We start from the raw sequence: 12913 nt of genomic DNA, 5'->3' as shown, positions 1-12913 counted from the left end.
CTTCTACAATAACAAGATTCAAACAATCTACTAAATATGCTGCTTCTACAATAACAAGATTCAAACAATCTACTAAATATGCTGCTTCTACAATAAGAAGATTCAAACAATCTACTAAAGTTGCTGTTTTTACAATAACAAGATTCAAACAATCTACTAAATATGCTGTTTTTACAATAACAAGATTCAAACAATCTACTAAAGTTGCTGTTTTTACAATAACAAGATTCAAACAATCTACTAAAGTTGCTGCTTCTACAATAACAAGATTTGTTGTTAAGTGTTGATCTTCACTTTCATGACAAGTTCAATATTTTCTTAATTTGATGGTTGTTCAACAGTTTTGGTTCTGTTTGCACTAAAGACCTTCTTCTTCTTCTTTTTTGTAGGCGATATCTTTATGTTCACGTTTGCTATAATCGAGCTATTTTTTAGCAATATTTTCTTGAGATGTCAATAATAATTAAGATTTTTTCCTCTCTTTGATCGATTTTGCTAAGGAAGGGAGGGGACAGGAGAAATGTTACTTAATACATCTTTTGGCATTGCCATGGTTTGTTAACTCTAGATGTGAAAGATAGGATGATAGTGTGTTTAGCTGAAGGGAAAAACGTCTTCAACTCTGCCACTTTATGGAGTTTGAGATCATTCTGGATGCGTTTGACGGATTGGAACCAGATGAAAGTATACTAAGGAATCACAGTTAGATCGAAAGCATAGATTCGAGTTGGCTGAAAACTAGAAACTCGGGCTAGAGCAGTGGTAGCTTTTGACCAGACTTTACTGTGGAGAAGCTCAAATCACCTTTATTTTAATTGGATAGCATCTAGACTTAGTAGGCTTCAGTTATCTGCTAAACTGATTTTATAAAACGTTATGGAGTATTCAGTAATTTAATTTTTTTTAAATGGGGGGGGGGCATCTTCCTAAAAAAGTGCGGGAGAGATGCCTAACTCTACCACATGATGCAAGATCGCCGATGGCAACCATAACACCTAAATCGCCGACGCCGACGGTAACCATAACACCTAAATAACCTAAAGCAAATTATCCCTACTTTTAATAATCATTACATTTTATTGCTTTAAAAATAAGATTATATTGTAAAGGATGCCGACGCCTGAGGGCGCAAAAAGAAGTGGAGATCAAAGGCTGTTATCTAGTGGGGGGGGGGAGGTATTCTTTGAAGCTGACAGATCACGTGATGTTATATTTTCACAAAATGGTGCCAGAGAGCTTATACTCCCAAACTGTAATGCCAGGTGTGAATAGTTCCAAGTTAGGCTACTAGATGGCAGAGAGTTCTAAAGTGCGTCACTAGTTTAATTTACAATCTGTGTGGAACACTATTTTTTATATTAACATAAAACATTCAAACCCTCGATATATGTTGTATGTATTACATTACAAAATAAAAAAACACTATTTTATTCTCTGTAGTTCTTAACACGATATTATTTCTATACTATAGTTATTGTAAATTTTTTTAATTTACAATTTAAATTCAATATCAGTAATAAAAAAAGCTTTTGAAAAACGTTATACATTGACTATTTATATAAAGTGTCTCATGATTTATTCACATGGACATCCATATACTAACTTAACATACTACCTACGTAGAGGACTGGTCACATGGCCCCCAGTGGCACAGCGGTACGTCTGTGGACTTACAACGCGCCCCCTAGTGGCACAGCGGTATGTCTGCGGACTTACAACGCTAGAAACCGGGTTTCGATACCCGTGGTGGGCAGAGCACAGATAGCCCATTGTGTAGCTTTGTGCTTAATTACAAAGAAACAAACTTACAACGCTAGAAACCGGGTTTCGATACCCGTGGTGGGCAGAACACAGATAATCCATTGTGTAGCTTTGTGCTTAACTGCAAACAAACAAACTGTTCGCATGTTCACGTAGAGCATTCAAACTCTAGATATCATATAAAAACATCAACTAAATTTGTATATCCAATCAAAAACCAACAATACAGTTGTAAATTCGATTCGTAATGACAACAAAGAATTTGAATAAGTAAAATTTGTTTTTTTTCTCATCGAGTTTGGCCATTCGTATAGCGTACGTCATGATATACTGATGTGATTATACATATATAAGTTTAATTAAAAAATTACCGTTTTTCGTGTTGTCCCCTTTCTCGAATACGCTCGCCCTTTCAGCCGTGGAGGCGTTATAATGTTGCGGCCAATCACACTATTCGTTGATAAAAGAGTAGCCCAAGAGTTGGCGGTGAGTGGTGTTGAGTAGCTACCTTCTCTTCAATCTATTACAGCTAAATTTAGTGACAGCTAGCACAGGTAGCCCTGGATTAGCTTTGCGCGAAATTCAAAACAAACAAACAAATTTGTGTTCGTTTTTTGCGTTAAACACAAATTGTATTAAACGTATACAATAAAATATTTCTCAATAAGTATGTAAGTAAAATAATATAATTTTAACTTCGTTTATAAAAGATAAATATCGATTTTGTACATAAATCTTGTTTCCTGTATCGCATTTAATGTACTGAGTTTATCGATATAAAACGTGCTTTACGAAGAAAAGTTTAGCCTAACTAGTGACGAACGGATCTTGTGTATCCCTGAAATTTGACTTTAAGAGCTTATTGACTCTTTTTGCGACACAATGTTTCAACTTTACTTTTCAAAAAATATATTATTAGGCTACAACTTTAGTATATATCACATTGTCCTTACATAACAATTGAGAGTGAGTCTTTACAAAGTAAGCGTCAAGTTAATTGTTATAAGAATTATGAAAATTAGTAATTATCATTTTAGTAACAGAAACACGATAAGGTCATAACGTGATCTTTCACTCTAACCACCCCTCATGATTTAGAACAACGATGAAGATCGTCAACTGAAGCTAATAATCAACCGTTTGAAAGAATTAAATGTATTTGTCCGCCGAAGCGTAAGGTAATCAGTCAATTTTTCCACAATTATAATCCTAGTTTGGTTATGATCGAACGTAAAGTTTGACTTTCAAAGTCTAAACTTATTATTTTTAGTATTTATCCAATCTGCTTTTAATATTATCATGCCTCAACTCAAGTAGACCCCACGAGTTGATTATACACGTTAAGGTCAAATCCTCTCAACACCTACGAACTCTCGACAAACACCTGGTTGAGGTATCGTCGACATTGCGGGTAAATTGTTGTGGGCATTCAAGGCTATCCGATTCTTAGACGAGTAGTAGGCTTAGAGCTTTTTCTAAGGATTTTTTTTAACTGCACAATTATATTTTAACTTCATAATTTTTTAATACATAAAGCCTTATTGCACCTCATATATACAGGCCTAGTAACAAATGATCCAAACAATGAAGAATATTATAGCAAATACATTTATCTATGAACTTTGGAATGGAATTTTATAATTTTAAATATGTCTTTTTTTATAGTTATCCACTTGAACTGAGTTATACAGGTGAAGTTTTAACTACACAAATATTTTTACAGGTGCACAGTTTGTGATCAACTGCACACTAAAAAACCTCTGAGTAGGTTCCTAGTTCAGGTTGTCAAAACGACGAGTTGCTCTCGGCATGTCATCCTTCGGTTTTCTTCCACCCCAGGTTTGCTTTTCGAGTTCTTATTTATTTGTTAGATTCTAGGAATTTGAAGTTTTCTTGAGTTGTGGAAAGTCTGAAATATATGATATTAGGAGATAAAAAACAACACATTTGATCATTCCACAGCACATAAAAACCTCCACTTTCTAAAAACCGACAAATCTATGATATACACATCGTCAAACTATAATAATAATGTACATTAGATATTAATCACATGTATTCCAAAAACTTGTTTTTTTATTGATGTTGAAGTGAAACTATAAATTAGCTGACAGTCACGATAATATAAAACTGATATTGTGTTAAGAGCTACAGATAATGAAAGATTAGTTTTCTTAAATTCTTAATGTAATGCATATGATATATATCTAGTTCTAATGCTATATGTTAGTACAAAGTCTAGTATGTAGCTTGTAAATTAAACTAGTATACGGTGACGATCTCATCGCCCATCCTCTAGTGACACACTTTGAAAATATCCACCTCTTAGTAGCGGATATTGGAACTATTGCCCCTAATGGTAAACTTTGGAACATCTTCTTGACCTTAAGGGATACCCACGAACGGGCTGCAGCCTTTGATTTCACCTCCTATTTATGCCCTCAGGAGCCTGAATCCTTTGTTTATATGTCTGGAGCTCTATCCAATAGTGGCATATATATATAAGAATGATGACAACTGGTATATTCCTTCAGATTTAGGAAGTACCTAATTAGATATGGTATATTTGCGGTTTAGTATGAATCTTTAATCCCTAATATAATATCAAATATCACCTTCCACTCACAATAAAAAAACCGTAGTATTTGTTTTATCAGTTTGATATCAAAATCAGCCCAATAATACAAAAAATATATAGGCTGTGATTTTCAGGTTCAAATGGAAAGCAGAATATTCATAGTTCATTTTTTTTTATCTATTCTAAGATAATTAAATGTTAATAAATGTAAGCCACTATTATTTCTTCAAAAAGCATCTAAACACCGTTTTTGTGTAATTATAATTTAAATATAATTTTTCCCAAGAATGCTTCATCATTAACTTTTTGCTTTATGAAAACTAATAACAGGACTTGAATTTTATGTACAGGTCTTAATTGAAAAAAATAAATATCGATTGTAAAATACTTAAGATATATTATAACGTCCAAAAATTGTGCTATATTTAGTGTTTACGCAGTTCTACGTAATCCATCACCATATGGCTAAAGAAACAGGTGGGAATAATAAATCAGTTTTAATATAAATACAAAACAGCGTATTACAACATTTGTTAGAAAAAACTTGAAACGTCGTAAGCTATGATTAAAAGACTAAACCGCAACCACATACGTAATAACGAGAAAACTGCAAAATAAACCAACTTTTGAAAACAAAACAAAAAAGACGAAACACGGAAAAAGCGCTTTGATAATTTAATTAGATATTTAACTTCAATTGTTTTTCAAGTTCAAGACAATTGATTAATCTTCTAACTTGATAAATTATGGCATTTTACATAATTTCCTTGTCAGTAATTTCAAAGCCACACATTTTCTACTAAGTTTTTTAGCACAAAGAAATTTCTAAAACTAATAAAAACTTGGATTAGGTATTTAAGAGGAATGAACTATAGGAAGTGTTTTGTTCCTAACACGGCAATAACATAATTGTTTTTTTTTTATAGTTACAGATGGTTTGCTCGTGCCATTCTCTTGACTTTGGAAGTATTCAATGTCGCTGCCATTTTCTCAGTGTTTTTCATGCTAGTAATGATTCGTACCAACTCAAAGTAGTTGAAAGTATAACTTAGCTGAGAGCTGGTACAAATCAACACCAAGACATGATTGTAGACATAAGCATTTGGTTTTCAATTAGCTGTAAGCTGGTACAAATCAACACCAAAACACGATTGTAGACATAAGCATTTGGTTTTCAATTAGCTGTAAGCTGGTACAAATCTACACCAAGACACGATTGTAGACATAAGCATTTAGTTTTCAATTAGCTGTAAGCTGGTACAAATCAACACCAAGACACGATTGTAGACACAAGCAATTGGTTTTCACTTAGCTGTAAGCTGGTACAAATAAACACCAAGACACGATTGTAGAAACAAGCACTTGGTTTTCAACTAGCTGTAAGCTGGTACAAATCAACACCAAGACACGATTGTAGACACAAGCAATTGGTTTTCACTTAGCTGCAAGCTGGTACAAATCAACACCAAGACACGATTGTAGACACAAGCAATTGGTTTTCACTTAGCTGCAAGCTGGTACAAATCAACACCAAGACACGATTGTAGACACAAGCAATTGGTTTTCACTTAGCTGTAAGCTGTTACAAATCAACACCAAGACATGATTGTAGACACAAGCATTTGGTTTTCACTTAGCTGTAAGCTGGTACAAATCAACACCAAGACACGATTGCAGAAACAAGCATTTGGTTTTCAATTAGTTGTAAGCTTGTACAAATCAACACCAAGACACGATTGTAGTAGGCCTGTCATGCCTTGGTGGTTAGGGTGCTTTACTCTAAATTTGCGGGACGCGGGCTCGTTATAATGTGACGGTTAATCCCAATAATTGCTGGTAAAAGAGTATCCCAAGAGTTGGTGGTGATGAGTAGCTGCCTTTCCTTTAGTCTATCTCTGCTAAATTGCGAATAGTTAGCACATATGTCTCTCGCGTTGCTTCGTGCGAAAGTCAAAACAACAAAGAAATAACTTTTAAGGAAATGAAATCTCGGTGGACATTCATTATATTTTGGTGCATGATCATGGAACTTTATTGATGTTTGTACCGACAAATCATTTGAGTATCACAATTGCAGTGATATTAGAAAAAAGATGTAGTCTACCAAGTGGTATGGAGAGTTTTTTTTTTTTTTTACATCAGATATATATATATATATATAATTCTAGAATATGAAAAAATAAAACAATTAAAAACGAGTATCGACGCTTTACACCGGTAGATGGCTTTCAATGCTTCTACTATTGATATTAACTTATGAAATCGAAAATGATGAGGAAGAGAGCATATTTATGTTGATGTTTTATATAAGCATGGCTGTAATATAACTTGTACTTAATGATAGCTGAGTAGCAAGTTGTTTTAATTCAATGATGAATATAGGTGAATAATGAGGTGGATTTCAGATTATTTAATGTACATATAATATATATATATATATATATGTTCTCAAGTATATTTGTCACGTATCATTCGTTACACTCGAAAAACGCCATTTCAACTATCTGTTAGCTACTATGTCTTAAGCAAAATAACGAAGAAACACAAGGTTATTTATTTCCAAATATGTTGTACCTTTGAGATATTGTTTTAAGTGCATTTCAAGATGTGTTTATCTGATGCTTAATATCTGTACACATTTTGCATTACACGTGTATGAAGAGACTGGATACTCATTAAGAAGGCCCATTTAGATGTGATGAAATATTAAGGTCAGTTGAAAATAAAAAAGCGCTTTTACAATCGTTGAAAATGACTACGGACGCCTGAGACCCTAGGCTGTAAAATTAAAACACTACCTTGGTGAGGGCTAGTAGCCAGTAGTTACTAACTTTGCAAATTGTTTATTATATTCCTAGTCTCTGCTTTCGAGGTAAATTCAAGATGGGTGTTTAGAGAAATATCTCTGTTATTAAACTTGGAGAAATATTGGATTTTTACACTGTCGTTAACAGTCTGACTCCAAAAAAAAGTTACACAAAAATTTGAAAAATATATACGTAACAAGTCGTCCTTTAGCTTTAACTATAAATGGCGAATTAAATCAGTCACGGATGCAATAAAGTTGTGAGAATATTAACTGGTATTTTCTTTTTCTTTTACTGTAGGATCTAAAAAATGGCCGTACATTAACTGTCTTATCTTTAAAACATTAATTTCAACATGAATAACGAACTTGCAATTGGATTAATATCGTGACTTTTTATATCACAAAATCTTTCTTTCCCCTTTAAATGCCCCCCCCCCAGTGGCACAGCGGTATGCCTGCGGACTTACAACGCTAGAATCTGGGTTTCGATACCCGTGGTGGTCAGAGCACAGATAGCCCATTGTGTAGCTTTGTGCTTAATTACAAACAAACAAACATCCCTTTCAAATACTTCTTATTCAACAGAACACGTTTTGGATCATTACCCTACTGAACTCCAACGCCAGAATCATCTAAGTGTCCTTCCTTCAATCAGGAAGTTGTGATACAGCTTCTATTTATATGTAAATATCACATAGCTCAATCTCCTATATTATAATTGTGCATATTTCATGCCCCGCAAATTTTTATTTTCTAAATTTCTTATTTATAAGAGTCCTCCGGTGGGATAGCGGTAATGCTACGGACTTACAACGCTAGTATCCGAGGTTCGATTCCTTGCAGTGGTCGTAGGAAAAAGCCCAATGTGGTTTCCTTTAAAAAACAAACAAATTTATTCATAACTTGCTAAATCTGGTTGAGATCATGAGCTAATTCCAACTAAGACAACGTAGGATGCAATAAAACTGCAACAAAATGTATTTAGTGAGATTATTTAGTGTCTGATGGATCTGTTTTATTGCATCCATACTCTTGTTATGACTGTGGGACTATTTTGCGACTGTCACATGGAGCAGAGATGACACTGTGATCCAATGTTGTGATTAATTAGTTACCGATGAAATAGAAACTGTTAGGGTAATTTGATGTTTCCAACCGGATTCGATTATATATTGAAGGGGCTAAGATTTGCCTTTTTAGTCTCTTCTTGGTTTTCTGAGTCTTCCAATATCTGTTGACCATGTGACCCTCTACTTGCTTTTAGATGCAATTTTGTTCCCAAAAATATAATTTATTTCATGTTACTTACACAGGAAAACAATTCAGTTAATTTATTTTTTATTAGCCTCAACTGATTAAATTTTACTCACAGTCCAACAATGCAGTAACCTAATTAGACGATCAGCCAGTATTTCTTTCAATTTTCTACTTGCAAATAAGGTGTTTATTTTTCTTCACTTTCGCTTGTCTGTTTCTTTTCTTTATAACGTAAAGAATTCAGATTATTTTAACGAGTCTTTGTGGAATTAAACATTATTCGTTCAAAATCACATTTAATATTTATTTTATGTATCTAGGTTATTCTGGTTTTAACTCACACGGCGTGAATATTAAGCATACATCGAACCCATAAAATCTTTATGGGAAAACTTTAAAGAGAAATTAAAACTAAGATCCGAAATTTCAAAAGAAATGTCCAAAATATTATTAGAACCGTTAACAACTGTAAAATAAACGGATGCTGATAAATTCATGTTATACTTATGGACAACAATACGTAATAACTAGTAATTAAAAATCATAGAGAACAAATTGTAAGGCATTTTGAAAACTCCAGAATCAGAAAGCTGAATTAGCAAACGTACACTTAAACACTATAGACCTAACAATGGCAGAATACTCGAGCATTTTGAAAACTCCAGAATCAGAAAGCTGAATTCGCAAACGTACACGTAAACACTACAGACCTAACAATGGCCGAATACTCGAGCATTTTGAAAACTCCAGAATCAGAAAGCTGAATTAGCAAACGTACACTTAAACACTATAGACCTAACAATGGCAGAATACTCGAGCATTTTGAAAACTCCAGAATCAGAAAGCTGAATTAGCAAACGTACACTTAAACACTATAGACCTAACAATGGCAGAATACTCGACCATTTTGAAAACTTCAGAATCAGAAAGCTGAATTAGCAAACGTACACTTAAACAACTGAAAGCAATGAATCAAATTTTAGTTTTTACTGACTTGTATTTTGGCACTATTTGGTACTGTGAATAGATACACACCTTTACATCTGAGGTTACATTGGTAAGTTTTGTTATTATTGAATTTCAAGAACTGTGAACATCAACTGTTGAAATATGTATATATTTTACCAATTTCTTGTTCTTTAAGGTATCGAAACCTTATACATGTGAATGACAATCCTATAACCCGAGCGAGTTTGAAAGGTGGAGCTTTCTTCTTCAGGGGCAAACTGGGAATGGTGGTATAATGAGTTATATATATATATTTAAAGATAGTTTAGTGACGTCATGAAGGTCATCTGGTTTTCCAGGAAATGTTTAGTCTATTTCTCTATGTACTGTTGTAAGCGTCTCATTTCTGGTACAATGCAGCTGATGGCGAGAGTGTATGTGAAAAAGTGTTAGAGATAATTTACTTTAGAAATAGATAAATATATGTATATTTAAAACTATACTTAAGTGTTTAAATAAAATAAAGGTGACACCTGGAGGCTGATTGAAAATGATGTGTTATGCTAATCAATTTATAAAATACTGGTATGAATAATGATCTTAAATATATAGTAAGTTTTAGGAAATTCAGTGTTCATATTACATGAAAAATATAAGCAAAGACAAAAAAAAATTCTGATACAGATGAAACTAATGAACGGGGATTACTGATTCCAGAATCTCGAACAAAATGTTGAACAGCGTTTAGATTAGCAATCCAATAAGCTTCTTTTATTTCTCTATCTGCTTTAGTTTTAAATCCTGTTTCAGTGTTGATGAGAGTAATACTGTTAATGGAATGACTGGGTTGGTTAAAGTGTTGAGCAACAGAGAGATCTTTTTCGGTGTTAACAGAAGATTTATGGTTGTTGAAACGTTCTGTAAGAGTTGTTTGTGTATGTCCTCCATATTGGTAATTGCATTTTTACATTGTATAAGGTAAATGGTGTTTTTTTGTTTCACAAGTGATTTCTTTGGATATTTTAAAGTTTCTTTGACTATGCTTGTCAGAAAATGAGTCAGTGGTTTTTATGAACTTGCAGGTTTGACAATGGGCTTTATTACATGGACAACATCCATTTTTGAGTGGGGTGTAATTCACTTTTGTGCGAACAGGAATATCTTTTAGAGTTCTGGTTTTTCGGAAGGAGACAACGGGAATTACAAAAATACTTTACTTAGAGATTCTCAAAGCTTCGACAGAGTTAGCGTTAAAAAGTACAAAACCAGACAAAAGAGAAGAAGCTGTACGAATAACAGACAAATTATTGAATTTTTAGTTTGGATTTATATGTATAATATTTTGAAAAATTAATTACACGTCAAAGATATTACAAGTAAAGAATTCGGACATTTACGAAGCAACTGTAGCGTTAAAACTTATTATATCAAATTGTGAAGGATCACAGATTAATATATCAATCTTTAAAAGTAGAAGATGCTGCCAAATGGAGAATGGTTTCTAGATTTTCAGAACCAAAAATTAAATGACACTTCGATGAAGTCAACAAAGATTACCGTTTCACTAACAGAGAAGATTCTGAAAGTTACTGTTTTTAATCGCACTGTAGATGTTGTCAATACGTTGACACGTTTTGCCGGAATAGACAAAATAACTAAGTTGTTTAGCTTTACGACCAAACAATCTTCTGAATAACACAGAAGCTGATACAATGAGATTGGCATAAATGTTACAACTCTCTATAGTGAGGATTTGCATAGCCAATTTCTGTTACAGCTGATAAACACAATTTCCTTCATTAGAAACGATATTAATGAAAGTGTGTTTGTGTTTTTTCTTATAGCGAAGCTACATCGGGCTATCTGATGTGTCCACCGAGGGGAATCGAACCTCTGATTCTAGCGTTGTAAATCCGAAGACTTACCGCTGTCCCACCGGGGGACATTAAAGACAGTTTGTTTGTTTGTTTTTAATTATGCACAAAGCTACACAAGGGCTATCTGTGCTCTGCCCACCACGGGTATCGAAACCCGGTTTCTAGCGTTGTAAGTCCGCAGACATACCGCTGTGCCACTGGGGGACATTAAAGACAGAACAAGCCGGAATGAATTAGCTGATTTACTGTTAAGTAAATATAGCTTCATGGAAAGTGATTTTTCAGAAATAAATACAGATACTTTATTTTTTTTACTTTAGCACCGACTGTAGCAACGAGTGAACCATCTTTCAGTAAACCAACACTTGTAGAAACTTATTTAAGAAATAACATGAACCAAGAACGCTTAATGACATTTTCCTTCTAGCTACAGAAAACAAAACAACCAAAGAATTAGATATAAAGCATCTTTTTTATATTTTTGCCAATAAAAAGAACAGAAAAATGAAAACTTAGGCTTTAAATTTTTTGTCGTGGTTGTGCTTCCTTTAAGAAACATTTTGTTTTTAGCAATTTGAGACTATATTTATGTGTCTGTTAGAAAAATTAATGAATAAATTTAGTTTATTCTGCGTTTATATTTTTTGGAGGGCCCTTTATAAATTCTTGCAAGGGACCTAAAAATAATAGTTACGCCACTGTTCTGTTCCTGCACATATAAAACAGCATAAAATAGTTACAAAATGAAGTTACAACGCTTTCTGATGATAATATTCTTTTTACTTTAGACGCTCTGTCAATATATTCTCTCATCGAAGAAAGTATCAGTATCATTTTCGCTCTTCGTAAGTATTCTGAAAAAAAAAACTTAATTAGAAATACTGTGCTCAATTTTATGCTTCCTCATAGCTTTTTCAGGTTTTATAACACATTTTATCCTCCGAATTGTTAGTTTGTTTGTAGTTAAGGCCGATGCTACACAAAGGGCTATCTGTGCTCTAACCACCACTGGTATCGAAACCCGGATTCTAGCGGTGTAAGTCCGCAGACATACCACTGTGCCACTGGGGGGCTACTGCAACAGGAATGCATAATAGGAGAGAAGAGAGCCTGATATTTGTCTGTTGTCAAGAGCCTCTTTAGAGTGTAATCATATATAGAATATATAGAATATATCTACAATGTACGTGCAAAAAGTATGTAAATAAAAACAAATTATTAGTTTTCCTCAAAATCAACATGCTTGCATTCAACACATTTCAACAAAAATGTGTTACTTTTCCTTTTCTGAATAATTTTGCTAGTAACCAATATAAAAGATCGTGACAAGGTAGTGAATACACCTAATTTATTCATTGCTAGTAACCAATATAAAAGATCGTGACGAGGTATTGAATACACCTAATTTATTCCATTGCTAGTAACCAATATAAAAGATCGTGACAAGGTAGTGAATACACCTAATTTATGCCATTGCTAGTAACCTATATAAAAGATCGTGACAAGGTAGTGAATACATCTAATTTATTCCATTGCTAGTAACCAATATAAAAGATCGTGACAAGGTAGTGAATACATCTAATTTAGTCAATTGCTAGTAACCAATATAAAAGATCGTGACAAGGTAGTGAATACACCTAATTTATGCCATTGCTAGTAACCAATATAAAAGATCGTGACAAG

The 12913-nt window shown here is 33.4% G+C and overlaps 1 long non-coding RNA gene across 2 annotated transcripts in view; it reads right to left on the bottom strand.

Annotated features, from left to right (window-relative positions):
• The window catches only part of LOC111088655, a 67163-nt gene that overhangs the window by 2391 nt on the left and 51859 nt on the right, over positions 1 to 12913 (bottom strand). The window contains exons 3-4 of one of the 2 annotated variants that reach the window (XR_002613116.1): positions 3520 to 3670; positions 2133 to 2330 (exon numbers count right to left, since the gene is read on the bottom strand). This is a non-coding gene — a long non-coding RNA (uncharacterized LOC111088655). The remainder of the gene's footprint in view (positions 1 to 2132; positions 2331 to 3519; positions 3671 to 12913) is intronic. The other variant, XR_002613115.1, reaches the window with a different exon arrangement.

The sequence above is a fragment of the Limulus polyphemus genome, unplaced genomic scaffold (genome assembly GCF_000517525.1).
Source record: "Limulus polyphemus unplaced genomic scaffold, Limulus_polyphemus-2.1.2 Scaffold4192, whole genome shotgun sequence".
NCBI lineage: Eukaryota > Metazoa > Arthropoda > Merostomata > Xiphosura > Limulidae > Limulus > Limulus polyphemus.
This window is presented reverse-complemented; position numbering and strand designations above follow the sequence as displayed.